We start from the raw sequence: 22,246 nt of genomic DNA, 5'->3' as shown, positions 1-22,246 counted from the left end.
TTGTTACAGACATCTGGTAATAGTTTTATGTCAATAGCACATTTAGAAAAACATTTACTTAATATATTTACCGTAAATTTGTTTGCAGCAATTAGGAATAAAATAAAGGAATAACGTTGCATTTAAGAATTTGTTTCTTCCTGATCCTTATCAGGGAACATTGAAATTATTAGATCCTATTGTAAATTTTTAGATCCTTCTACTATCCAGGCACACGTCTGCGGGATCTTCCAGGAATGGTGATGTTATTTAATTAGTTAGTAGGCATGATTCTGTACCTATTGATCTCTAATCTAATCATATTGAATATTTTCAGAGATGGGCAGTAACACGATTTTTTTTTTCAAGTAACGAATAATGTCAGGGATTACTATTACAAAAAAGTAATTCGATTACTGTTACTTTCCCGTAAGCACACTGTGTTAATGCATTACTAAACCGTGATTTTGTTTGAGAGAGTTTCTCACAATGATGTAAGCATTTGTTTGTACGACCATGCAGCTTTAAAAGAGTGGAAGTACTTACATTACTTCAAGTTTTATTCTGTAAGTGGCAAAAACATTAGCGTCAGCTGCAAACTCTGCATGGGAAGCAAACTTCTTTCCACAGTGAAAAATTAAACTTCAAAATTCACCAAGTACCTAGCACGCTGCCATGGGAATGTGAAATTCATAGAGACGCGCTTTGGAATTTGTATGTGTTTTGGAGTTTGTACGTGCTTTGTCTCTAGGGGCCACTGTAGAAAGGTCTATTGTTTTGTTACGTATTCAAGTTGCGTATCATGTTTTTAAAAAAGAAACAGTAACTAACTAGTAACTAATTACTTTTTTCAAGTAACTTGAACAGCACCGCATATTTCATTGTACAGGCCTCTGAGTTGATTCCACTGAATGTGCTTACAATTTGTTTTTGGATTATTCATTTATCGTTTGTGGATTATAATGAAAGGCTAGCTTTTTTTCATCATCATCATCATGTTTTGTATTTGAGTCCTGCGAACCCTAACATATTGACCCAAACTACATGATCATGCGCCCATCCTTGTTGGTTTGTCATTGGATGGGTATATGGATCGGCAGTTTTGCAACTTCTCTAAGTTATCCTGTAAAAAAAGTGTCGTCTTTTTTTTTCTTATTTCTTTAGAACATGACTTGCAGATACTGTTTATTTGCTGAAGATAGTTTTTCAGAGCTCCCCTTGTTCAGTTTCCTCAAAGGTTTTAAGGACACACTGCACACCATTCTGCACCACACCTTGTTGGTGCAAAAATACAATTTTATGCCTGTCACATTGCTATCTTTATCTTTGATAGCCCATGAGAAATCATCGCTGATTACATTTCTACCAGGTGCAACAGTGCTTCAAACATCTGAGCATTCTCAAATAATGTTTCTTGACTGTATCTTGCACACTCGGGACACTATTGCTTTGACAAAAATCTGTCCGCAGAGACATTTGCCAAAGTTCCCTCCACAGACATAAACACACTTGCAAGGTGAACACAATAAGCTGCAGCCTGCAGTGAAAGCATCTGAAATCTCATCTGAATTTGATCTGGATATAAGCCACTTGAAATGAGAAGTGCAAATGAGGCCCCTGCTTATGCGTAAACGGTGGATTTCAGCATATCTAACTTTGACATCCTGAATCACTGCTGTTACGTTTCCTTGCCAAAAGTCCTATTCTGCTGCTCTGTAATTCAATGCTGGGGCTGTTTTTTAGACTTTACCATTAATAGTACTCGTTGTCCTTGTTTTTTTTCCAGTCGTGGAGAGCATTCTAAGGGCCATCCTCCACCTAATTTGTATATTTAGCATCTAAAATTATTCCTCGGCAATGCATTTCTTTGATCGTTGTCCAAGAAACGTGTTTGATGTTGAGAGCGGGTTTAGCAGGAAATTCACAACAGGCCCTGAATGAATATTTCCGCCATATTTTTGGAAGGGGCAACACTACATGGCAGTGCCAACAGCCACCAACTGTCTCCTCTTTGAAATTGTCCTGGAAAAGAAGGCCCGTAGTGGCATCTTTTCCCCCCCCTCCTAAAGAAGAACAGGAGCGAAGGGGGAATACTCTTTTATGTTATTTCCCGGTCTGAACATATCAAACTTCCTCTGTGACTCATACCACACATGGTTGATGCACCCAGAGGCATGTGTCACTGATTTGTTCATCATCAGTGACTATTCCTGTTTGAAGATAATTCAACATGCTTCCACTGCACCTGACTCGTTCTGCCTCGGCATCGAAATCAATTTTCCTTGACTCCCGTCTGTACATCCCACTCAAAGCTTTAGATCCTTTGCTGCCAGACTGCTGAGCTGTCCATCATGTGGCAGCCTTTAGCATCTCAGACAGTAATTGGATAGGTGCTGCACACAGGCAGTCTCCTTCTTTTACATTATGCTGTGAATATCTAAACATGTGATGGGTATAGAGGAGTGCATTATATGGTTATAGAATGGCTCCATTAACATATCCACTGCTATGGGTTGAATCTTTAAAGTAAAAAGGAACACTTGTCTATACAGAGACAAGAATTATTGCAAGGGAAGCAAAGAAGGAGAAAAATAGAAGAAAATGTGAAAAAGAAACTGAAAAGAGAAGATTAGAGTGAGCATTTTCCATGCTTTTTGCAAGAGTAGTGGGGGATCGCAATGCAGCAGCTCACATTAAAAAAGTAGAACTTGCACAGAAAGTGAATACTCTAAATCAGCTTTGGTTATTTGCCCAAAGCCTCTTCAAGCTGTCAGGTTGTGCACATGTCCAGAAGAACTTGGCTGCTACTTCCACGGGAAATACAGCCGAGTCAAATGTAGCAACATAACTAGGTTTATGCCCACAATTACTTGCATCAAATGTTCAATTTATTTCACACAGCTGTTGTTTATACCTTATATGAGAGCCAGAGGAGCTATACTGAGGCAGCGATTGGCATGTCTACCAAAATTAATTTAGAGCATGCTACAATATCACACTTCATACTAAGATACTTCTTGACAACTTAATATAATATTCAAACATACAATAGAAGGGTGGGATCATCTAATATTACTGTCACTGCAAATGGTTAAGATACTATTATTTACTCCTTACAAAGCAGTGACTTCATTATTTTGGCATTAGCTATGAAGTTGACAAAGATTTTAGGAATTTTAAAATGACTTCATCATGAAATATTTACCACCGCTGATTAGTTGAGGCTTGGCAGCCATTTTCAAAAGCACCTCAGTGGACGAGCCAATTTTCAAATGAAAAAATTCCTGTGAAGTAAGCCATGGCCTCTTATTAATATTCCTCTATGCAAATGCCAGATGATCTAACCACACACTAAATGGAGGGGGCTTTCATTAACTGATTCAACAACTCGAAAAGGAAATGTCTTTATCAACGTCTGAACTCAAGTTCAAGAACACCATCTTGTGCATCCTTGACGGAATAGAAGGGAGCTGGGGAGTATGTAGTGGAAAATGCAAACATTAATTGAAAGCTGTTCTGATGTAACTCTGACGAAAAATTGCAAAGTTCAATCTAAGCTTTAAATTATTTGTCAGCAGTAACAGAAAGGGAAACTTTTTCTTTTGTTCTGGTGTGAGTGACAGGCAGGAAGACAAGTTGAAACTATATAAATAAATCCAACAAACAAGTTTAGGGGCAAAACTTGGATCGATACATGAAACTGTAAGATTTCAAATAAACTGTATTGCACTTTTTCACAATCACTGTCAGAACTATGATGCAGCTAATTGCCTCAGGCATGCCATAAATGTAGATTTGAATTAATATTGAAGTAAGAAAATCATAATGACTTTAATGTAATTAAAGTGCAAGTGAGAAATTAAAAAGAGTAACCACAAACCTTTATGTATAATTTTTTATTTTTGAGAGCCTTCGATTAACATCCAATTTTAATCCAGGCTCTACAGACAGATTATAACTGCTTTGGTTACATGCAAGGAAACAGTCCTTATGGAGAGCAAACCAGTGCATGCATTTCTCAAAATCCAAACTTGAATATACTGGGTGATTGCTGCGTGCAACAACAACTTTCATAATGTAGTACAGCTGAAGTACAGAAAAATTAGAATTAGTATTACAAAAAAATAGTTTTTTTTTATCTTCAGTTAGAATAAAATAACATCATCTACCCCACAGAGGTGTACATTCAAGCTCTCTTTGAGCTGTCTACCTTGAGATAGCACCAAGCCTGAGGCTGAGGAAACTGGCAGAAGGCTACCACAGGCAACAAGACAGATGGCAAGCACAGGCGATTTGCCTTGAAAAAAGGAAACACTGATACTTACCCATATTTTTAAGCTTTTTTGATTATACACCTAGCTGGACTGCCAAGTATTTCTATTTAATTCCTCTTTGTGTCTTTATTTTGCCAAAAGCCCATCAGAGACCTCATAAGTGACTCTAGTTATCAGAAGGACATAAGTACCAAATGATTTTCAGTGACCAAATCATGCCCTTTTAGCTGGACTATGTATTTGCTAACTATTTGATCTTTTCAAATTAGCTTTACATTTCATCTAAGCAAAAAAAATGCTTAACTTAACCTTAATCATTCATCAAATCTAAATCTTAAACCTGAACTTAGTTTTTCCCTAAACTAAGAATGGATGTGGTACCAGTGTTGGCTGTACTTCTAAATGCTAATTTTGCAGTGTTGCTTTTTGGAGCATTTTAAAAGAAGCTATCTAGCAAATAACATAGATTTACTAGCGGGATCTCAAGATCTCTGAGCTCCAGTAGTGGTGTGTTAATTTCTGCACTGTTAGTGGTATGGTACTTTGAAGCCAGTGTATATTTCTCTGCGATTCACCAATATGGTCTATGACTGTACCTTGCTAACCACTTTAGCTAAGATTAGCTGACATGTTTAACAGTTGAATAAATTAGTGTCAAACGAGCTCAATTTTCATTTGTCAGTGCCATGGAATAACCCTTCAGTCCTAATGCCACATAGACACCAAGTCAGCAAGTCACTATGGTCATCCTTTTCATGCATGCAGAGGTCAATAAAAATGTGGTGGTGGTCCTATCTAGCTATCTGCTGAAAAGGAGTGAGCATTGCTTTTTAAAGATTTTTTTAAATGCAGTGTTTCAGGACAGTGGTATCCATGGCCACCAATAGGTTAGGTCCTGGGTAGCAACAGAGACATTATAAAAGAGAGTCATGGCACTTAAAGAATTCTGAAAGTTTATGGTAAAATTGTGCTACAGCAAAGAAAGTGATAGAAGTTCCAGTAGAAATAGAGCTTTTAAACTTATGCCTGTGGGCATAGTCAGCAAATCTTCTGAGTTTTCTTTAATCTGATTTAACTGGATATTTTTACACACAGTTTTTATATCTCCTTCACCACTGGCATGAAAATCAATTTAGAAAACAATTCAAAACACATTCCCAAATAAGTGAAACGATGTATTTCAATATGGCTGCTAAGTAACTGGACTTGGTAGGTGTTATGAATTTGATCTGAAGCTGAGTATGTTTAGTAATACTTGGTAGATTTGCAGAATGTCGTTAGCTAAATCCACAAAGGAGTAGGGAATCTTAGAACCAGCAGCAACATACACTCAACAAAAATATAAACGCAACACCTTTGTTACTGCTCCCATTCCCCATGGGATGGACGTAGAGACCTAAAATTCATTCCAGATACACAATATAACCATCCCTCCCAAACAGTGGTCACAAATCAGTCCAAATGTGTGGTAGTGGGCACATCTGCTATATTGAGATAATCCATCCCACCTCACAGGTGTGCCACATCAGGATGCTGATCTGACATCATGAGTAGTGCACAGGTGTACCTCAGACTGCCCACAACAAAAGGCCACCCTGGAATGTGCAGTTTTTTGCGCTATTGGGGGTCTGGGGACCCAGAACCGGTCAGTATCTGGTGTGACCACCATTTGCCTCATGCAGTGCAACACTCCACTTCAATGGCTGTGCGAGGTTGTTGGATATTCGTGGGAACTGGTACACGCTGTCGTATACGCCGGTCAAGCACATCCCGAACATGCTCAATGGGTGACATGTCCGGTGAGTATGCTGGCCATGCAAGAACTGGGACATTCTCAGCTGCCATCTGCCCTGAACAATGTGAACCATGATTCATCCGTGAAGCGCACACCTCTCCAACGTGCCAGACGCCATCGAATGTGAGCATTTGCCCACACAAGTCTGTTACGGCGACGAGCTGGAGTCAGGTCAAGACCCCGATGAGGAGACGGGCATGCAGTTGAGCGTCCCTGAGACGGTTTCTGACAGTTTGTGCAGAAATTGTTTGGTTGTGCAAACCAATTGTTCCAGCAGCTGTCTGGGTGGCTGGTCTCAGACGATCTTGGAGGTGAACCTGCTGGATGTGGAGGTCCTGGGCTGGTGTGGTTACACGAGGTCTGCGGTTGTGAGGCCGGTTGGATGTGCTGCCATATTCTCTGAAACGCCTGTGGAGACGGCTTATGGTTGAGAAATGAACATTCAATGCACGGGCGACAGATCTGGTTGACATTCCTGCTGTCAGCATGCCAATTGCACGCTCCCTCATTGCTTGTGGCATCTGTGGCATTTTGCTGTGAGACAAAACTGCACATTCCAGGGTGGCCTTTTGTTGTGGGCAGTCTGAGGTACACCTGTGCACTACTCATGATGTCAGATCAGCATCCTGATGTGGCACACCTGTGAGGTGGGATGGATTATCTCAATATAGCAGATGTGCCCACTACCACACATTTGGACTGATTTGTGACCACTGTTTGGGAGGGATGGTTATATTGTGTATCTGGAATGAATTTTAGGTCTCTACGTCCATCCCATGGGGAATGGGAGCAGTAACAAAGGTGTTGCGTTTATATTTTTGTTGAGTGTAGATCAACAGACCACCACCTGTCCATAAAGGAAACAAATCTACTTAAACTCACAATAGAAATTATTATGGGACTTCCCACATCTTCCAAATTGCACTTTACCCTCTGCTTATGTATTACAAAAATTCAATATTCAAATATGGTGATAGGTATTATTATCTATCAGTCTAAAAAAACAAGATAAATTATTTGTCCATTTTAAGGGTTATTTAAACCTTAATGTCACCATAAGATTGACATTTGTGGCTTTGAGTAATTTGATCCCCTAACTTTTGGACTACCTACCTAACTATTACCATGGTTTAATATAATCTGCTATACGGTACTAAATATTATACAGTCTAAATATTAGCATTGTCACATTTGTATTGTTAGCATGTAGCTGCAAGTAGGCATGTGTGGAGCCAAATATCAGCTAATAATTAGTGTCTGTTCCTTTGAATAGAGCCTAACATAACTTTCTGTAATTCCATTAAAGTTGCTAAAACAAAGAAGATTGGTGAGAACCCACTGCTGACATGGGCGCTGACTAACAATATACCCACAAAAGCACAAATCCAACGGTAAATAGCTCTAGGAAAACAGAGAAAAATACAGCTCTTTCTCTTTTTTTAATCCTCTTCTGTCAGAGAATCTGACTTCTGAGGCCTTGCTCCTGTTACGCCAGGATTTGACATCCAGATCTGTTCTCGTCGTGTGCGTGATGCAGTCCCGCAGATTGTTTTCCATCCAATCGTAGCTTGAGTCCACATTGTTACATACTTTGTGATTTCTCGCTCCACAGCTCTAGATGGGCAAAAAGTGTGGAGATCACCATAGCAACTGAACAGATGCTGTGCAGTGGACATTTTTTTCCAACAGTACACATACACACATGGATCCAGCTACTTGTGATGTTCAGCACTCACTCCAGCCCTTGGGAGCACCAATGGACCAAGGAGGCTTCTGTGTTTCATGCACTGTTAGGTTAGTTAGAGGCTCTTTATCGCTGACTCCTGACAGTTGTGCCTACACTCCATAACCGAATGACGCTTGTGATCCTTAGAGATCCAAAGGCTTCCCATGGGAATGTTAGGGAAAACTGTGTCCAAACAAACTCATGTATTTTAACCAAAGGGAGCTGGCTAATTATGCTCAGTGCAGATTTAATATGATTATGCATGAGTGAGGTTTGGGAAACTCTGAAGGCGACATTTCTTTATTTGACACACCTCTTTGGGAACTGAGTTGATGGAGCTGAAAAACAGATAAACTCTGATATTTCTTTTTGTTTTGTTTTGTTTTTCTTTCTGCTCACTTGTGTGCAGCCACATTGACAGCCTGCCTTGTAGCCCCACGGAGCAAAAGAAAAAAAGAGGTTTTCGAAATGCACAGGTCCAGATTGCGGTTTGCGTTATCTCATGCTTGATCACTTCTCAAATTGCAATATCTCGGAAAGACAAATCGGTTCCTTCACGCTCTACGAGATTCAGGTTGGATTGTTTCATTTTGCGCCTAACTGAAAAAGTCATTTTACAGGTTGTTTTTGCAAATTGTGTTATTCAGAAATGAGCCATTACTTATACTAATATGACACAAAAGTCATTCTGACCAAAGGCCCCATATTTCCCAGCCTCATCGGAGCAAGTCATATTTACATGATAAAGACGTATTCAGCTACAAGGTCTACTTATACCTACAGCCCCCTTCGAGGCTTTTATCAGCTAGAATATAATATTGTGCTGCTGTGCCTCAGCTCTTTGCAGCCATGCCTCAGATCCAAGACACCACTGGCAGAGCATGATCATCTCATTACACCAAATACTGAATTTTTAATGGCCATCATTATGGCCGGCGATTTTCCAGCAGCAGTTCTGTCAGAGCAAACAGGTGGAGAAGGGTTCTGTCAGGTCACCGTCTACACAGGCGAAATATCTCCACTGATCCCCCATTTATATACGTGTCTGCCGAATAGAAAAAAAGAAAAGAAGGGGGGGGAAAAAAGGATAGGGAATAAAAGCTGCCAAGATGGACAGTACATTTCAAAAGCCATCAGTTTATTTCGGGGGTAGGCTAAAGCTAATTTCAACAGCCCTCAAAGGATTTGCTGATATGATGTAATAGCCAGAGCAATATTATAGGCCCACTGTGCTCCTGTATGCCATTAGACTTGTTTGTGTTGCATTACGGATTCCATCTAATTTAAATGTACTCTGGTAATTAGGCCTTGCGGTAATTATAGGTCATAATTGTATTACTGCAAACTTGAAAATTGAGAATTGATAAATGCAGAGTTATTAATTGACTTCCAAATTCACCTCATATTTATTCATGTTTTTGTTTTGTTTAAATTTCCACAGCAGTTCACTCTACATCAGGGAGACAAGAGCCAGCATTCCACACCGAGCGCCAAGAGCAAGAGACCATTAAGTCTTAAGAGACTCGCAGTAGATGTCGGTAAAGAAAAGGAGAGAGCGATAGAGACGGGGCAGGAGGACGAGGGAGAGAGAGCGAGAGAAAAGAGTCCGATCAATATTCAAACTGCAAAATGAATTTGACTGGAGCGAGAACTTCTCATCAAATGGGAAAAGAAATTGGATATGAAAGATGACCTGCCATAAAATCCGATATCCCACAATGCCATCTGTCAGACAACGGCCGGGGAATAATGACAACGGCTAATGAAAGTTGAGCCCTGGTTCGGCGGTGGTTTAAATCAGCTCCTCTGTGCAGCCGCCCCGTTGTGCTGACTCAGTGCCCTGTCCTCTATCCAATCCAGCTGCCACAGAACCAAAGAGCAGGAAATGCCTAACATTATTCCATCTTACTTCAAACATGGGCAGGAAGGGAATCAGGTAGCTTTACACAGGTCCTGGGAGAGGTCTTCGATTCTGGTCAGAGGTTAGGCGAGATAGAGGTAAGCCCTTGTGGAGCTGAAGGAGCCTTCAGCAGTGCAGAAGCTTGCTGTCATGGAGGCTTCAGCATTTGCCTTCCAGATGATAGACAGTCTCAACTCTCACATTGCTATTCTGCCCCCCAAAAAAGGTGAATTTTGTTGTCGGACTGACATGAAATCCAAATGTTGTTTTACCTTTATATATGTGCAAAGTTCAGGTGAGTCCCCTAAAACAACTGCTCATCCAAATCTCGCATTGCATTGGTTTCTCTTTCTCAAAAGTGAAATGCTAAAAACAGAGATATTTTAAAGTATTGCCTGTGATTGTCTAATATGTTCCTCTGTGTCAGAGTCAAGTTAAACTTTCAGAGTGAAATTACAATGCTAAAAGAAAAAGAAAGCAGCGCTTCTTAATCAGAGTGTAACATCAAGTCAGTGAAACTTCTAGGATATTGATCTGGTCAGTTAGTATCAGAGGGAGTTGTTAATCAGTTTCAGGTGCTTTGGTGTTAATGAAATTAACAACAGCTGCACTAGAGGGGCAACAATGAGACAACCTCCAAAACACATAAGGTGACACCTGGACCCTACAGAGTTTGCACAGGTAGTCCAGCTCAACATGTGCCATTGCCAGAAAGTTTACTGTGTCTCCCAGCACAATCTTAATAGTGTGGAGGAGATTCCAGGAGAGAGGACAGGACTGCGGAAGGCCCTTAATCCATCGGCAGGACCGACATCTGCTTCTTTGTTCCTGTACTTGTGCTACAATCAGCTGATTTGAGCTTATGAGCAAGGAGGAGGAAAACGGTACGGCAGTGTATAAGGCTTAAAGATAGGAATATTCCTTTTATTTGCATTGCATGAAAGTAGTGCAATAGTAAAGTGCAAATTGTGTCAGCAGCTACTGAGTGATGCAAAACTATTTTAACAAGTAGTGTAATGAACTACTTTTTCCAAAGAGTAATTAAGTAACACAATACAATGCATTGCTGTACATAAAAGATGCACAGAGTTCCGGGCTGCTTTCTTATTAATCACCAGCAGGGGGTTTGCCATGTATTATGTATGATGCAGTTGTAAGTCTATGGAAAAACAGTCCTCCTTGCTCAGTAAACTCACTAAATACATTTCTGACTTTATAGGTTCATTTGCTTGTTTAAAGTCATATTGAATGCAGCATGAAGACCACTTAGTAAATTGTGGTCAGTATTAAAGACAGAAAAGAAGATAAGTCAGGGTATGCCAGGCAAAACACAAAGATGATGATGGTGAGAGTGGCTACATCCATCTTTTACATATTGTCTGTGGTTAGCTGTTATATTACATAGTATAATGCAGTTTTATGCATATTTTTCAGGTTACTTTTGCTTCCTGCTTCCTGTTTTGAAGATTAGCCTCTTCTCCTTGTTTCTTTTGCATTGTTCTTGAACAACAATTAGCACATCAGCAATTAAAAGCTTCATATCATAAAACAATAGAAGAAAATTGTAAACAGATGCGTGCCATTGTTCCAGTAAACCATGACCTAATGCTGCAGAGTGTCAGATGGAGTGACATGCAGAAGCTTGACAGAGGCTTTCGATCTGCAAACAGTTTAAATAATCACTTGGCTGTATCAAAAATAAAATCCTTAAATGTTTGAAGTTAAAACTTCACGAGAGGAATTAAATGCAATTATCTGTCTCGCCTGTGTTCTCCCATCCATGTTGAACATGGCTTATTCTAAAGGTTAAGATATGTTATATCTTGGCAGTGGTTAATATTACAGTAGAAAAATAACTATGCAGCGAGAGAAAAGCCAATTGTTCGAGACATCGCACAGTCCTGCAGACCACTGGTTTTGCTCATCTACTATATTAGCTCCAACCTTTGCAGCTGAGAATACACACATTATTAATGTACATTGCAATTAGGTGAATCCATAAGACCAGCGTGAAATTCAAAAGGTCAAGCTGTCGAGTTTTCCACATTTCTCCTGTTTCTATTAGTACAACAACCCAGTATGTGAGATGTGTTGACCGGGTACAGTATCTTTTCACGTTGTGAGTCCTAAAAAAAGTTGGAGCCTTGGGGCCTTAAATTGCAGCATATGTGTATGTCAAGTTGTGTATGTAAAGTTAATGGCCTTTTAAATAAACTGTCAATCGTACCAGTGTCTGCCCCCCCCCAACTCACTCAAGAGCACATTCTTTTTTCTTCTTTTTGTTACAAGCCATGAAAAATATTACCTCAGTTTAGGAAAGCTTCTTTCTCCTCTCCCCTGTGCCTCTGCCCACCCACGTTGACTCCATCCTTTGCGACACAGCAGATTTAATAATTGATCCTATTTGATCCTGCCTATTTCCATTTCAATCTGCACCTACAGCCATATGGGGACAGGGAGGCACGGTTGTGACCGGGAAATCACAGGAAGCAATGACGCTGTATTTTGATAGATTGCGAGGGTGCAAGGTGACTGATGTCAGAAAAGACGGGGGAGTGCCTTATATCTTACTGTCTCATTCAAATATATACACTGCTGTTAGGCTGTCAACCTAAATCATGGCGCACTATTTTCTCTGGGCCAAAAGGAAAATTAGCGATATTGAATCTTCAGCTGAATATTGACTAGTTTACAGAGTTTCTCTTGTCTAACCTAATAGGAACTGCAATTAAAGATAGCCCACACATAAAAGTCAGAAAAGGGAAGAGAGAATTGGTTTCTCTATCAGCAGTATGAGGAGCATATGCTATGATTCATTGCAAGGTGTTCATGGATCTCTCAAACTAGATAAAACTTGGTGACATAACACTATTTCTAGGAGCATTTGTGACTGAATTTCAAAGGGAAGACTACCTCCAGTTCCCTGACATACTATTTATACTGTCACAACCAATGAATGACCTGAATACAGCTTTGAGGTGACTGGAGGGTAGCTGAGTTCTTGTTCTTTGTCTTAGTCTCATCAGGTAGACATTTAGACCAGCTATCACTTTTTTCCCCTCAAACTATCTAAAAGCAGTTTCCTTGTTAAATATTCATGTTGCCCTTCTCTTTCAGGCTAAGATTTTTTATTTGAAACGCGCAAGTGCTGTATCTGTGTTTTGATGTTGGGGTGTAAATGTAGTGTGAGGTCTTTGGCAGATGTGCAGGACCCAGGATTCAACAGATAACAGCTGTGTCCGTCACATGGAAGCTCCCAACAACACCGATGTGATGAGGAGAGCAGAATGAACAGGGAGAGGGAAAAGAGGAGAATTTTTTTTTTTGAGGTGTGAGAGACTCTTAAGTGACGGCCCTCGATAGAAATGTTATATAACACAGATGCATGAAATCTCATTCATTTTTTCACGAGTTCCCCTTTTGTGTCCTCGCAGTAACCCACTCAGCAGCTCCTTACTTGAAAGCCAGAACTTGCACATGAAAATAACCTGCTTGTAATGAGTTCTATGTAATCTTCTGTAGGACTTACTTTTAATTGACAAAAGAACCATCAAAGGCAGCTTCATAGCTGGGACTAAGCGTAAATCATGTTTTAATTAAGGAGGATATAAGGATTCCTTTTTTCCCTCAGCGAGAAAGACTTCCCCAACGGACTGCCTTCAGATTCCACAGTAACATTACTCCAAATAGCTTAACTAGATGCTAATTGGAGGCTGTGCTAGCCAAGAGGAGGCTACGTTTTTTTTAATCAATCCTTTAAGAAAAAAGGGCACCGTAGTGCTCTTTTCTTTTAAAGAAGCCCAGTCGACTGGCCCCGAAACAATCCATCTGTGTAAAAGAAAAGGATTTTGCAAACGTGACAAAACAAGAGAGGTTTGGAATATTGTGTCAGCAAATTATTTGTGGCTTTACCCTTTCATTCTTCCCTCAGAACTTTTCAAGAATACCACTGAAAATGAATTAAATTTGCTGTGCAATGTGGAAGAAATGTGGGGGAGAGACAGTGTGGGAAGTATGGGAAGCAGTTAGCACTGCAGCAAGTTGGACAAAGACGGAGAGCGTTTGAAAGGAATTTTAACATGCTGATGACATCAAGAAAATTGATCAGAAATCTCCCCAATGTCTCCAGACAAAAAGAAAACCATGCTACTTTGTCTGGAAGAAGGTGAACCTAAAACAACAAAAAAATATGTATTGATTTTTGTTGAGCTATTGCAGCTCACAGTCAAAAGTATGATTCACAGATAACCTTGAGGTATGAATGGACATAACAAATCACCGCCCACAGAAGCCATTATCAGTGTGCGAGTCATTACCATGTCATTTATGTATATTAGGACGTAGGGGGGACAATAGGCCATCAGAGGGCCAGGTGGAGGAATTAAACTCGCAAATCACTTAGTATCTGCCACTTCTACTGGCAACACGTTAGCAATAAACACAAACTCATTATTGCAGTGCACTCCTTGGCCTATAAATGTCTCCAAAGCTGAGACAGGAAATAATGATGAGTATAGGCCTTATATCACCGTTTTTGGTCTGATAGGCCAGAAGGGAACCCACCCAGCATCTGTGTGTATTCCAGAGAAATGGCTAAAATGGCAGCTGCTATGGCCTGCAAGTTATTTGATTAGGGCTCCCTGCAGACCAGCCATGCTGCTAGAGAGAGGAGAGAGAGGCAGGAGAAAGGAGAGAATGAGGGGGAAAGAGATATGTGCTGTTGATGCACATGAGATACCAATAACCAGTCTCGTCTCTTAAAGGAATACTTTGATGTTTTTAAAGTGATCCTATTTAGAATATAGCAACAGGGTGCAAAGTAATTGGCTAATACTAACAAGCTTGGTTGGCAAAAGGTCATGCCTCAAACTTCAAAGTGAACGCATTAAACTTCCCGCATCGGTCACGTTGAGACCAAACAGTGACATCACCACTTTACCCGCTGCATTATTCTCCTGAACAATGGATGTTGCCATACAGAGAAAAACTCTATATCAGCACAGGTATAAGAGGAGAATAATTCAAAATGCAACAATTTGAGGGTTTTCTTTGTTCAAGTTTTTTTTTTTAAATTTTTTTTATTTACAGATATTTTTATAAAATGAGCTTCTTCAAAAAAGAATTACGTGTGTGTGTTCGACATTGGTGTGCTGACCGAGGCGCACCAATGTATAACAAATTGATTCCTTCAGTCTGCATGTGAAAGCATGTTCGGACAAGATACCGACCATTGAGCTGCCCTCGATGCAGCCATCTGAATGTGAGTGCATGTTGTAACGTGGGTTTTATTCAGTGGTTGAGAGGAGGCGGCAGAAACACTCAGCAGGACAGTCAAAAAGTCATGACCACACTAGTACTGGGAATGCCACAGTGCTTGTTCTTTTAATAAACACACCCTTCACCAAGGCCCGGGAACAGCTGCTGTCTTATCATACATGAAGCGAGCAGTGTTCATACATCACGCAACGTTAGGTTGAGTTAGGGAGGTAAAGATATGAGGTTCATCTCAGTCCATATGTCCATCTCCAAGCACTTTCTCCCACACTCGACAGAGGGCAGTAGCACATACTTGTAAAATCACTAAACATTAACTTAGGTTGTCTTAAAAAGACACCACAAAATTGCGACTGCTACAGTGTGAATTTTAGACAAGATGCTTACGCACAGAAAAAATGATAGTATTAGTGTGTGTGTGATTGCATGAATAAGACGTGTTGTGTCTTGTTTTACTTAATAGAAACACATCACTCAAAGTTATCAGTGATCATTCTCTATCTTTCTGGCTTTTTAATAGCAATAATCATGTGAAGCATGTCTATTTTATTTTAATTTTTTACAGTTACAGCTTACACAACACCCCATGGGCTTACAGTGTATACTGCGACTCTAAATATTGGAAAGCTTTCAGGAAAGAAGCAGTCTTGGGCAGACAAAGATTTTAGTGTTGACATCCAGCTTAGGATCAAGAAGTTTTCTTTGTTAGTAGTCTAAACCATTCAATAACATTATAAGTAACCTTGTGCTGGAGAAGGATCACTTCAGATAGATAGCTTAAGTTTGGTTGTTTTTCAGTGTTTTCTTCCTCCACAGGATTGTCTCTGCCCACCTTTACCGAGAAGAATTACTGAGAGCAATTTATCTTTTGTCTTACATCGTGTTTCTATTAGTCAAACCTGCCACCAGGTACAAAATCAACCCAACTTCACTAACCTACCAACCATCACTGCTATTCAAGTTTCCATCTTTGTTTATGTCCAAAGTTATAGCAGTGCTGTGCAGTTAAGGTTTTTCAGAAATGCTTTAGTCCAGCAGTCCCCAGCCCCCGGTCCATGAGTTGATAGTTGAGGCTTGCGTGTGAAATTCATGGTTTTCGGGGTTTTATCAGTGTTTATAATTTTTTTTTATGGTTTTTAACATTAACTTGGTTTCCCTGGGTCTTTTCCCATGTGTTAATAATAAATCTTCTTTTTTTGGTACCGGTACTGGTTTTATTTTGTTGTATTTATCCGCAAACCCTAAAAGGCCGGTCTGTGAAAATATTGTTGGACATAAACCAGTCCGTGGTGCAAATAAGGTTGGGGACTGCTGCTTTAGTCAGAATATGGTATCATCTTTAGGTGGTAACTAGCTGATGTCCTGCTAAATTCTATTGCTAAAGGTCATAAATCCTATTTTTCGCAGATGACTGGATGATAAAGACCTGGGAGAACAACCACACTAATAATTTTACTGGAGCTGTTTTTGACTCTTAGTGGTGCCCCAGAGTTTGTTTGCTTTCTTGTTTGATCCGAAGTGGCAACTGGACCTTCAAAAGGCACTTAACAAGAGGGGATGGAGTTACTTTTGAAGCCAACATGAAGTGGTCAGTCAACTTCAAGTAACTAGAATTTCGGACAGTTTCACATATGCTTTATTTTTCCAGGGCTGGACGTTTATGCATGGAAAATAACTAATTCTCTTCTTCTACAGGCGACAAACTAGCTCAGTTTTGCAAAAAAAAAAAAAAAAAAAAGGCAGGAAATAGAGGCAACATCTAACCTAGCTCTGTCAAATAGTAACAAGGTCAAACCAACAGCTCCTCTAAAGCTCAGAAATTAAGATGTCATATCTTGTTAGCTTCACAAGATAGCAACAGTTTATGGTTTTTTTCCAAATGATGCGTGCTGGACTGTGTCATGGCTGGGAGCAGTGATGTCCTGAAATCTTGCTTTTACCATGAGGTTGCCCTGCCAAGAAATACTGTCTTTACTCTCTTGCTATAAATGCAAAGTGTCTCCTCAATTGGCAAACAATCTCATTTTGCTGGGCCTTTAACCTTGAAAGCTGGCATCAAATACAAGGCAAGTTTTATGATTCGCTGGGAGAAAACAGTGAGTCACTGTTCATTTACATCTGTAGCACCATGCCCTCTGGTGATCTTTAGGCACATGACTGTCTCTAATCTTTTTTACTCTCAGAGTTTAGCTAGTCAACCAAGAAACTATCGAGGCAGAGGGACACCTGTCCTTAGAGGCAGCGACCACAGGCACACGCTGGCTTGTAGCACTCTTACCATATCTGAAAAACACTCAGATTTTGCCAGCCCACCCAAGCTCACATCTCATGCAGTTGCTAAGAAATGGCAGCGCTAATTAGCAGTGCCATTTTTTTTTTTTGATCTGCCACCCACTCCCTTAACACAGGATCAGAGAGTGTGGGTCGGTCGTACTCAATGTGGAGGGCAGACTATTCACAAGAGAGCCCTTTGCTGCCGAAATCACCAAGATGCCGGTGAGCAGCTTGTCTGATTAGCGCTGATTACTCTCTAATTGGAGTTCTCCAAAACACGATGACCTCTGCTTTGTTTACTGATGGGATTAATCACAGCCTGGTAGAATTAGAAATCCCAAATGGATTCATCCTTTCCTCATTGTTTGGAGGCTGCGTGGCTCAGCCTGTGCCCCTTATGGCCCTGACTCTTTTTTTTCTTCTTGAATGCTGAGTGGCCAACAAATTTTCACTGCTGAGAAGGGCGAACCTTTGCCGTGATGCTCTCCCCCTCCTTGATTGCAAAGTTTGATCGAACACAAAACTCTGAGTCAAAAAGGACGACTCTGTTTTTCTTTTTAGCTCCTGTGAAGGTGCAGTGGGTTGAATAAGGCAATTACACATAAAAGAATGAGTGCCACGATGATCAATTAGTTCATCTGCCACTGGCTTTTACTGCACAATTTGTGCAGTAACACACATGTTTGATATGCACTGAAAATTTAGACTAGGCAAAAGGCAAATCAGGCAGAAACATGTAAAATATCAAGTCTTGTATTGTATGTAAATGATCTTCGATGTAACTGGGACGCCCAAAAGCTCTCAGTCCTGGTGCTACTGGATCTAAGCGCAGCCTTTGATACAGTAGACCACGCTATTCTTTTAAACAGACTAAAACACATGGTGGGCCTCTCTGGTGCTGTACACAACTGGTTCACTTCCTATCTCTCTGACAGATCTTTTATGGTGAGTATGGATACATGCTCCTCTAAGATCCATAAAATGACATGTGGTGTGCCTCAAGGGTCGGTTCTAGGCCCTGTACTTTTTAATTTGTATATGCTTCCTCTCGGCAGTGTCATCAGGAGGCATGGAGTGAACTTCCACAGTTACGCTGATGACACGCAGCTGTACATCTCCGTGTCTCCTGATGACACCAGACCAATGGATGCCCTTTTTAACTGTATCTTGGATATAAGATCTTGGATGGCAGAAAACTTTTTACAGCTTAACCAGGACAAAACTGAAGTTTTAATCGTCGGTCCGAGGCTCAGAGAGAGAAACTCTTGTCTAAATTAGAGGCATTTTCACTATGTCCTTCGCTACAAGTGAAAAACCTGGGTGTTATTTTTGACTCTGAGCTTGGTTTTATCCCACATGTTAAACATGTAACCAAAATTGGATTTTATCATCTAAAAAATATAGCCAGAGTCCGCCCTATTCTCTCTCGGGCCAACACGGAGATGCTGATGCATGCTTTTATTACCAGTCGCATTGATTACTGTAATGCCCTGCTCTCTGGTCTTCCTAAGAAGAATATTTCAACTTTACAACTCTTGCAAAACTCGGCAGCTCGTGTGCTGACGAAGACCAGAGGGCGGGCCCACATTACACCGGTTTTAGAATCGCTGCACTGGCTCCCCGTGTGTTTCAGGATCGATTTTAAAGTTCTTTTATTGGTTTTTAAATGTCTTAATGGTCTTGGGCCTTCTTATCTCTCAGATCTGCTTTTACCATACGAACCCTCGCGGACCCTGAGGTCCTCTGGTACTGGCCTTTTGATTGTCCCTAAAGTCAGGACACATACTCACGGAGAGGCAGCTTTTCAGTGGTATGGTCCTCGTCTGTGGAACAGCCTGCCGGAGGAGCTCAGGGCCGCAGAGAACGTACATGTTTTTAAGAACAGGCTCAAGACCCACCTTTTTAATTTAGCTTTTACTTAGCGTTTATTTATTTTTTATGCTTATTTATTCTATCCTGTTATTCTATTATTAATTTAGGATTTACCTAATATTTCTTGATTTTATTCTTATTCATTTTTTAATCTTCTTACTCTATTTATATTTATATTTATATTGTATCCTGTTCTTATTTATTTTATCATTTTACCCTGTATACATCGTATTGCGTCATATCTCCAGTGTTTCCTCGGAGGGCGCTCTCTGCACCGGGGCTGTTATTGACCGTGGCTGCTGGGTCTCTGGGGTCCTCTCAGCCTGGTTGGGGGGCTCCTTTGCCTCCCTCCGGCTGTGTGCCCAGCCCGGAGGCTGCGGTCTGTGACCGGCTCCCGGTGCAGACGGCTCTCTGTTATAATGTTTCCTCACTTGGCTCATGCGAGCCCAGCCCAATTTTTACTCTTTAAGTGTGCGCGTGTGTGTATGTGTGGGTGGGTGGGGGGATATATGTGTATTGAGAGTGTGGGGAGTGAGTTGGAGGGTGGGGTGGGCTGCTTTTAACTATGTAAAGCACTTTGTGCTACATTTTCTCTGTATGAAAAGTGCTTTATAAATAAAGATTGATTGATTGATTGACTTATTTTAAATTAGCAATTCTTGTCAAATGAATAGTATCTTGGCAAGTATAAGTGTAAAAAGCTGAACGGTGAACAGGGGGCCACTAATTAATGCAAAATTTGGCATTTTTAAGGTGATCAGGATCTTTCAAAATCACACAGCTTTCTGAAAATGAGGCTAGCCTGGCACTCTGTACAAACCAGCCATTTATTATTCTGCTGCAAACCTACAATTAGGGCGATTTTTGTCCGTTTTAATTTAATGACTACTTCACTGTTTTTCACTGGTGCAGTCACACCCTGAGCGACAATAATTTCAGTTTTTCACAGTTTTTCCAGTCTGTCTCGTATCTGTGGAAAATAACTATTAGAAAGCTGCAGAATGGAACTAACTCTTTCTTGCTGCTGCTCATTCCATGCTTGCATCATCGGGTGAAGGATTTGGGGAATTAACTACATTTGGTGTACTGTACTGACAAAAAGAGAAAAAAAAAAACGTGCACAATGACCGACATACTGGACAGGCTGAAAAAGAGCAAAATAGTTCTTAAAGTTAATAATAATATAGGTTATATTTTTAAAAAAAGAAAGAAAGAAAGAAAAAGAGCAGCACTGGGAGCATACACTCAGGGAATAACAGCGTGTCGCAATCAACAACTTTTAAGTCTGAGTGGCCACTTCAAACAAGCGAGCCAAAATGATGACATAACAAGAATCCTCAGATGTGGAGGCAAATGATTCACAAATACAGACAACAGGAGAGTAAGAGAGAGAGAGAAACCATCAGGGAGTGCAAAATACAGGGACGGCTACATATGTAGACAGGTACAAAGGCAGGAACACAGATGCATCTCGATGGATGTGGTGTGACAACCCGAAATCATCCAGCAAGAGAGAGGACGGAACAGATGCTCGGGGACGGGCCCGCCATCGTCAGAGAGGTTGATGGCAGAATCTCAGATCCCACTTAAGAGGCTGCTCAGGAGCGTCGGCCGATCCGCGGGGAAGGAGACAGGCGGCCGGTGCTGGCTTGTGGTTTGTACTGGCAGGGAATGACCAGCTTTCCGATAGGCTCACTGACATCTGTCACCCTCTGAAGTTGTGACACTGAATTGCTCATTTTCCACTAAAAAAAACAAACAAATTCTTCATCATCATGATGGCTCATATAACCATCCAAGCACAATCTCTTCTGTAAGTGTGTATGTATTGTCTGTGCACTCTCTCTCATTTACATTAGCCATCTTAGCTAAAGCAACCGTACGCTTGTTAATCATTATGAGGAATTAATTATGTACATTGTTTTACAGCTTTTGAGCATAAATAAATATTATAAATATTTTGGTTATGCAATCATCAGCTTATTTTTAAGGGAGGAGAAAGAGGCTGGGTCGGCACCTGGTACTATTTTCCAACTGTGGTGCCAGGCTGTGCAGACGTTTTCAATTCATTTCGCTCTGGACATTTCTAAAGTTGACATATATAGACAGAGAGAGATGGTCAAGCAAGCTAGAAAAAAATGGTCGCATGGAACAAGAGTAAGGCAGTAAATCTCACAAATTGTTTCATGAAAAGTTCTAGTTCTAAAGCACAACCAAACCAGCCTATCCATGCCTGAAGCTGCTACATTGCCTGATTTGTGTGACAGCACCAGAAGTGCACATTGCGTGTTGTTTACCATGGCTTCCTTTCTTAATAGAGCATTGAGGCAAAGACAGCGATGAACCCCTTGAACTACTGAGAAAATGGTATAATATTGGGAGAGTGCTGGGTCTGTATAAACCTCTTATAGTACAGGTGTGATCTATAAATGAATGAAATACAATTAAATAAAAGAATCATGACACCACTTTCACTTCTGTTTGTCAAATACAAACTAGAACCAGGAGGTAGATTACCTTAAGTAACTCACTGACTGAAAGCATGAGAAACAGCTACCCTTCTTTAGCTAAAAATACACATATACAAACAGCTTTGAAGCTCAGTGACTGAGGTTTGACAGAGAGTAATTTATTTTACAAACTGCAGCAGAATTCATTGATTTTCCTTGATGCTTGCTGACACTGAAGGTTGAAGTTGTAGCACAACTCAAAGAATCCACTGTATCTGGTACTGGAATTGGTGATATCAAATTCCTTCAATCAATTTTGACCAATTTTTGGTCACACTGGTCAGCCATACTTATACATCTACTTCCCTTTACTTAAAGCATATTCTAATAGTGGTGGTTCTGGCAATTTAGTAGAAGATGATAATATTCATGTGGATGAGGAGGTACAGCCAGTCATCTTGTAATTAGAAGCTTCTTTCAGCCTGCATCTTGAAGTATCATTGGGCAAGATACTGAACCCTAAATTGAGAGTGGGATTGTGTAAATGTTAGGTTTAAGTTATAGAAAAAAGAACTTGTATGAATGTGCATGTGAATGACTGAATGAGACTAGTAAGAAAGCACCTTGAGTGCTCACATTGAGAGCAAAAGCATTTAAAATACATAAAATAAAGAAATATATATAAATATAAAGCGTCTTGAG

This window comes from Haplochromis burtoni, unplaced genomic scaffold, assembly GCF_018398535.1.
Source record: "Haplochromis burtoni strain Fernald_Lab_line unplaced genomic scaffold, NCSU_Asbu1 Contig_14, whole genome shotgun sequence".
Taxonomy (NCBI): domain Eukaryota; kingdom Metazoa; phylum Chordata; class Actinopteri; order Cichliformes; family Cichlidae; genus Haplochromis; species Haplochromis burtoni.
Note: the sequence above shows the minus strand (reverse complement) of the source record.